The sequence below is a fragment of the Acyrthosiphon pisum genome, chromosome A2 (genome assembly GCF_005508785.2).
Source record: "Acyrthosiphon pisum isolate AL4f chromosome A2, pea_aphid_22Mar2018_4r6ur, whole genome shotgun sequence".
NCBI lineage: Eukaryota > Metazoa > Arthropoda > Insecta > Hemiptera > Aphididae > Acyrthosiphon > Acyrthosiphon pisum.
Window position 1 is genome coordinate 97,720,071 of NC_042495.1, and position 8,123 is coordinate 97,728,193.

Sequence of the window (8,123 nt, forward strand, 5' to 3'; positions counted from 1 at the left end):
AGAGAGCGCACTAAGTTAGTTCCACAGCTGATTCTGAAAGTGATTTCCATTGCCATGTGATATCGCTTGTGACATAGCCCGTCGGGCAACCATTATATCTTTAATCGTGACAGTGAGTACGGAGTATTTTGGTGACCATGCATCACGGCCTATTATTGTTCGTTCCCGGCCCACACGATATTATTGAGCTTGAAATCAATATAATATCACAAAAAATGTACAAATTAATATAAAAATAGTTTATAATAATTGCAGATTGTAACCATTATTTCCATGAAATATTTCACAATTTTAAATTTCATGAAATTTTCAAACGCCTGTAGTAGGTACAGTACACAGTATACAGTACTAATATAGTAATACGGTACTAATACAATACTCTTATTTCATGACTTACATTCATAGTAATACTATAGGTACGTCATGATAGTTATAGATAAGTCCAATATGTATTACATTAATATTTATTTGAACTTTAGAATGTGATGATAATTTAAAAAAAAAAAGAATCTCTAACTATACTATTTACATATTCTTTATGTTATTATAATTAACTTACCAGGATACACTCCCGAGCTCTTTATAATCTCTATTACATTTTTAAATTATATATTAACTATGAGTGAGTAACATAAACAATTCATTATTTTAATCATTCACTTATCCCTAATTATGCATTAAGGAAGTCACTAAATGCTGTATAAAAAATAATAGCTTAAAATTGATTTTTTAAATATTTAGTGATTGACGATTGTTTTTCTTTATACAATCCGGTATTGGTCTGACAAGCTGATACTTTTATGGTTTATTAAATATGAAATTGTTATATAGTTATAATTGTTATACATTGATAATGGTGTTATTGGTTTAAAGATCTTGTATAATACAATTAATAATTTGCAAGGCTGGGCATTATCAAATTAAAAAGTATATTTTATTTTTTGACTAAAACAGTTACTTTTGGATTTTCAAAAGGTACTATATTAGGTAATACATTAAATTTTTAATAGATGTGGAATTAAAGAATTCATTTTTAAGTGGAGAATTTTCGAGATATGGGAACAATGACTATTCACTCTATTAAATTTATATTATGTATTAAAATTATGTTTTATTGCTTTGTTTTTAATTAATTAAATATCTGGTGTTTTAAACAAAAGTTTTTTTACTGTTAAAACATTGAATTCCGAGGATATGTCAACAGTATGACAGTGACCATATTCAGCTCTATATTAAACTCTGTTTAATATAGACCTGAATATTTTATTTTAAGTGGTTTGAAATTATTTAAATTTAAAGTTAGGTATCCACTAGGTACCTATTTGTTTATTAATTATTAATGTATAATATTACCATCACATATACCTAAAAATAAAATAATACGTTTGTATTAGACCATTTCTTTTTTTTTTTTATATTTTAGAAAATTTACAATCTGTGTTACATGACACAATAAGTAAAATAGATGACTGACATAACAATATATACATATGAAAAATAACACATGAAGCACAAGATGAGAGAAATCATCCAGCGATGGTACCCTCCAGACAATCTTATATAGTCTGCACTATACCTACAAATTACGATATAATAATATTCACATAATAATAGAGCATAAAAAAATATAACCATCCACCTGATCGTTTTGGATAGCTAGAAACAATTATATTATAAATTATGTTCTAAGCTTATGTAGATAATACATAAAGTTATTGTTTATAATATTAATTCATTGTTGGTTGACTAAACCAAGATAATATTTCTGAAATATGTCAAATAAATTAAATGAGTTATAGAATTTGTAATAATAATATTATATTTATATACTTCAGCTGGATATACAGAAATTAATTTATAGAAATTAAATGTAGGTACTGACAATTTAATGTTTTCTAGTAAGTGAAAAATATATCTAATTTTTAAAAAATCTTTAGGTATAACAATATTTTACTACCTACATCATAATATTGAATAAAATTAAAATTTAATAAAAAGCATGCATTTGGGTTTTCTCTAACGCTATAATAATATAATAATATTTGTTTTTAGTTTTTAAATGAATTCTAAAAATATTTGAAAATCACTGCACTTAAATATCAACACAATACAAAATTATAATACAAATATAATTATAATTAATTAAAACATTATTTAATGCTCACCTATGAAATCTTCATTATTTGAAGTGATTGGCATAACCCAAATTTCTAAGCTTAAAATTATAAACGCCATTAAACTATTCTTTAAAAAAATCATTTTGATTTAGGTAATATAATAAAATAACATAAATAATGTGAACGGTGAGCAATAAATGAAAGAAAATAGATATCTCGATTTCTTTTATAAGCAATATGCACCTATTCCATATCCACTCAATACAAAATAAATAATGATGTAAGTACACAATAAGTAGGTAGTTTATTTATTTATCATAACTAAGAATAATATTATTTTCCATATGCTGTTAAACGTTATTCTCTGTTTATTATATGTCTATACATATATAGGTACTACACATGAGTAAATAATGGGTATTTAACACTAAATTTAATGCATATAGCTCTATACAGTAACATAGACAGGAAATAAATGTGGGGCCCCTGTTCATTTTTGAAAAAAATACTCAAAATATTTTGGTAGTGTTCGCGTTTTTTTATAAATTCGTAAATTTTTCTTATAATGAATGCTTAAAAAAATATTTTGGTGGTGTTAAACTACTAAACAACTAACAACTTGGAATTATAATAATATTATTTAAATTTTAAAATGCAATAGGGTAATACAAATAAGGAATTATAAGGTATAGCATATCTATATAATAAGATAAATTACAAGCATGTTCATTGATCACCCTATTTTATGCTTAAAATTTAAATTAAATAAATATTATCAAATTCTGACTTTTAGAATTTTTAAATACATACACACGAAGACCATATTTTTGAATATTTTAGATTTTTGTACCAATTAAGGATGATCCTGTGATAGCACGAAAGTCTTTATAAATAACTTGTAAAAATTATCCAAGTATAATGAATACTACATCTAATATTATTTACGTATAGCTTATATTTTTCGATTTTTGTAAAACTATATTAAGGATTATTATTCCTAGTGCTAACATTTTAATAACACAGAAACTATTTATTAGAATTTTGATTTAGATACATCTACATTTTTACGAAAATCAACCGCTAAATATTTAAAAATCAATCTTTCAAATGGAAATCGGAAAAAATATTTCCGGTTTCAGGCCCTGTTTAATACTGAATACATCGAGTTCCTAGTGAACTAAATTTAGTTAAGGAATTACTAAAATTAAAGCACTAATATTAGGCAACCTATCAATGTACGTAGTACATACCCTCATCAATTATAATAGCTATAATTTAACCATTTACAGTTATTATCTATGTCATATTCTCCTAGACCACGTATAATATCGAATGACGATTAAACATATGTTTAAAAAGCATCTGTGGCGTGTATAATTTGTATACTAATTATTTACTCAAGTGATGTAGCTATTCGATTCTTTTAGTTGTTGTTTTTGTTTGTGAGTTAAAAAGTACCTATGTAATAGAATATTTCTCATAAGTTTCATATTATTTATTAAAATTTAATTAATTATCTGCACTTAAATTGACATATTATTATAATTCAAGTAACAAAAACTTACAAGAAACTTTTTATTTCAAAACTTAGGTATGAAAATTAAACAATATGCTTTGAATGTTTGACTTAAAAATAATTTGCAAATATTTGATTTAAAAACGTCTATTTTCTAATACTGAACGATCAGAAAAAAATTAGTATTTTTTCTTTGCAAATTCAAAAATTGTTAATTGGGTATTCAAACAATAACTGAGGTACATTAAATTTAATTTAAAAAAATGCTCAAATATTTTGATAAGTATTCAATATAATATAAAGAACTGCTAATACAAACATTTTGCGAAAATTCCTAGTATCTACAGCTGTTCGTATTTATAAATTCCATCATAAAAACGAAATCGGTTTACTTACAATAATTTGTATATATGATTTTACTCTACTAGGTCTTAGGTGTGCTCGAAGTTGTCTCGGTTGATCATGATTATCTACTCGTTATTATTGCAATATTTAGGGGTTATTAGCACTACCCAATTTTAATTCCTATAATATTATACCTATCCTTCAAACCGAGAAAATATTTTACTATGATCACTTATTTTCGTGAAACACTCCAGGAGGCAGTATATGCATAGGTAACTAGGTATATAATATATAAATTCAAATAAAAAATGACGTCTAAAAAAACTGAGTCTGTTTCGAACAACATTTATTGGTTGTTATACAATTGTATTTAATTTTAAACATCAAATATATGACACTGCATACTAATCAATACTTACATAGGTATATAATTTTATAAAAGATAAAATACATTTAAAAAATAGTAATAATAATAGTAATATTAATGATACAATATACCGAAAAAGAAGAAAATTGTGTTACAGTGTTATTGTGCTTGTGCATATGGAATTAAATTAAGATTGAATTATATAATATGTAAAGGATAATTATTACAAATTGCATAGGTCAAGACTATAAATTAGATGATAAATAATATGTTAAAAAAGGGGAAAGTAAAATACATTTTTATTCTCCCCCATCTGGAGTGCAATTTTTCTTACTAATAAGGTTTTTAATAAAAGTGAACGTATCCTCTTTAGCACAGAATTTTTTTCTCTGTTCCTTAATATCAGAAAAACTATCTGAAAAATAAATATCTATTAGGTTCGTTGATTGCGTTTATATGCTTGCCCTACAACAAACTTTACCACAGCAAATGGAAAATCTTATTTAACACAAATCGATCATAATATTATTTTTGTCACGCCTGCACCGAAAGTTTGGCTTTCGATAGCGGTTGAAGCGTCGCGTTGGAAAGCGTCCTTTTTCCGTCCAGCGGGCGGTAAAGTGGGAATCCCTAAAAGTGCCTTGTGGTCAAGTGGAAATCCCAAAAAGTGCCGAGTGGTAAAGTTGAAATCCCCAAAAGTGCTGTACTAGACACTGAAATATATTCCACGATCCTTACAAAACATAAATTGTTGGTTACATCCTATATTCATATTATAACCATATATTAAAATAAATAAATCCAAATCGTTTCTTTCATGAAATATTGTTGCCCTAGAATTATGGATTAGTTGTTGTATAGATCCCTGATTTACCTTTGCCGTGGTCGATGAATGCAGAGGCATGACAAAAAATAGTATGTGTGACTCGTGAGGGAATGCAATTTCAGTCTTGGGCGAAATACGGGCCTCAGCCGCAGCTCATGCCGGACACGTCGCCCATGGCTAAAAAAGATCACTTCCCGCCATTGATTTGAAAATGATTTATCATAATATTATACTCATCTTAACATAGTATAAAACAAAGTTTTTTTTTCTGTCTGTATGTTTGGATCTTTAAAACTACACAACGGATTTCGATGCGGTTTTTTTTAATAGATTATGTGATTCAAGAGGAAGGTTTAGATTCACAATGGGACCCGACAGGTCCAACCCGAGGAGGTGCTAAAACAACAATATTGAGATTTACGATGGAAATTTTTATTTATAAATGTTTGTATTGGTTATAGGAGAAATAATTATTAAAAATTAGTATTTATTATTTTATTGGTTGCCATTGGTTATCGGGCAGATCAGGTACAAGCATGCATCAAATCAAAGTTTCTCACATTGTCTACAATGGTGGCCGTATTGCACTTCCTACACTTATACCCAAAAGGAGTTGAACAATCACAATTTTTTTTTAATTTGTCATTTTTTACGGGCAACAAAGTGCACGGAATCAGCTAGTATATCATAAACTATAAAAATTATTATACCATTTCGTGATTTTGATAAATCTTACTAATACTTTTTACAGAGACATACAAGTATTATAAAAAAGTAGTGCCCATTACATAAAACCTCGGAATTGCGAGTTAATATATATGTCCCCTGGGATAACCTTTTCTTGTCATTTCATTTACTTGAGCAGTTGAGTTGGAAAAACTATGAGGTTATTCTCACAGGTTAAGCAGAAATCTGAAATATAATCCACTAATGTTCAATTACGCTATGGTTGATGCTGGCAAAGGATTTACTGCTGAGTACAGAGGTCAGAGGTCCTCAAAATTATTTTTTCACGGAACCCTCATTTGCCGATGTAATTCAATGGAGCCCCAAATCTCTGGAATGCTCATAAAATATACAAAACTCCAAAAAAATTATGCATGAAATATTTACTTCCTATGAATTTGTTATTTCATAGTTTTTTTAAAACGATAAATGACATAAACGATAACAATAATAATATAACCATTAAGGCATTAACCATCAACCAACTCTCATCTTCTATCGTTTTCGACTACAAAACAAAATATGCGGGTTATCTATACTTCTATACTTGACGCGGCCCGCATTAGTAGCAAGTACAATGCACAAGCCCTATAGCGACCTGTCTATCTTATCACCAACCACCACTATTGGATGCAAGTAGCGCGACCAGGTTGACTCTCCCGCCGAGCCGGTTATGGCAATGCGGGATGGGGGGACCGTGTCGCGTAAGGCGCACAACGGTAGGCGGAAAACGCGATTCGGGATCATTCATCGGACCTTCGGACCTAAAATCATCGCCCGAGCTGCACGATATGTATTCATATTTGGTCATAATATAATAAATATATCAAGTGACATTCATAAAGTGTTTGTGTTGTGTTTTTTCATCATCTCAATCCTAACCAGACATTTCGAACGGACCACAATCAACCTTGAAAGAATCATCGGTTCAGCGTCATACTATTATATAAAAATGAGTTGTTAGTTGACGTTGTTGAGGGTAATCTCTGAAACTACTGTACCGATTTCGAAAATTCTTTCACCAATAGAAAGCCACATTCTTTGTGAGTGTCATAGGCTAATTTAAAAAAGGAATTGATCACCCTGGTAGGTGCTCAAACGGGAATTTTGAGATTTACGATAGAAATTTTTGTTTATTAATGATTGCTATGGGTTATAAGAGTTGAGAATAATATTTATTTATTATTATTTTTTTTTTAATTTGAATGTCTCAATCTCATTAGTTTCGGTCAGTTGAACTTACGATCAGACGAGTACATCCACTTACGTGTCGCCATCGCTACTAAAGGGGACGCTACCAACATTGGTCGTTTGACCATTCTATGAGGTACTCATTTTGGAAGTCCACGCATGATGCATTCAATCGCGAATTGCGACGGGAGCAAGACTATGATCGATATGAGCTGGCTGAAAAAGTTGAACAAATGTGCCGAAAAAAAGAACCAAACACCATCTTCCTCTTTAGTTTAACATAATCACAAATAAGTAGAAAACTATACCAATAATTATACCTCTAAGTTATGGTGAAACTTATTTACTCGATGATGGTTGCATATTGGATGTTGGTTGTATTAAGAGTAATTCTTAATATTTTCTTAAATCTGGTCATTTGACTCAAACCATCCTCGAGTAAATAAATTTCACTATAACTATTTAGTACTATAATTAGTAGTAAATTACAATTACAATAATTTAGTTATTTCTTATTTGACTACCAAAATATGCATTAGAAATAATTTACATGGCAAAACAACGTTTACGGGGTCAGCTTGTTATTGATAAAATAAACGTGATAGGTAAACCAAATATTATTTTATTTTAATATAATTCAGATATGTCTACTAAGCACTGTGTTACTATTGCGGAAGATTGTGTTTGAACCGTTGATTTACAGGATCACTGCCTCATTCGGACACTAACTTGAGTTGGGAGCCAAATACCTACACCACTTACCCAAATTCATTTTTTATTTAATAATCATAGTATATTCAATATAAACAGCAATTGTACCATCATTCAAACACATCGGCGGTGATCTGAACGCCAAGCACACTGACTGGCACAGTGTTAACTGCAACAAACCTGGAAAGACAATTGCACAGCACGCTGAGTCGTCAAACCGATACACAATCGTAGCTTCTGATTCACCAACACACTACCCGTATATTCCGACTCACCGTCCTGACAAAAGTCGAAGACTCATTCTCGTCCACCAGACACATACTC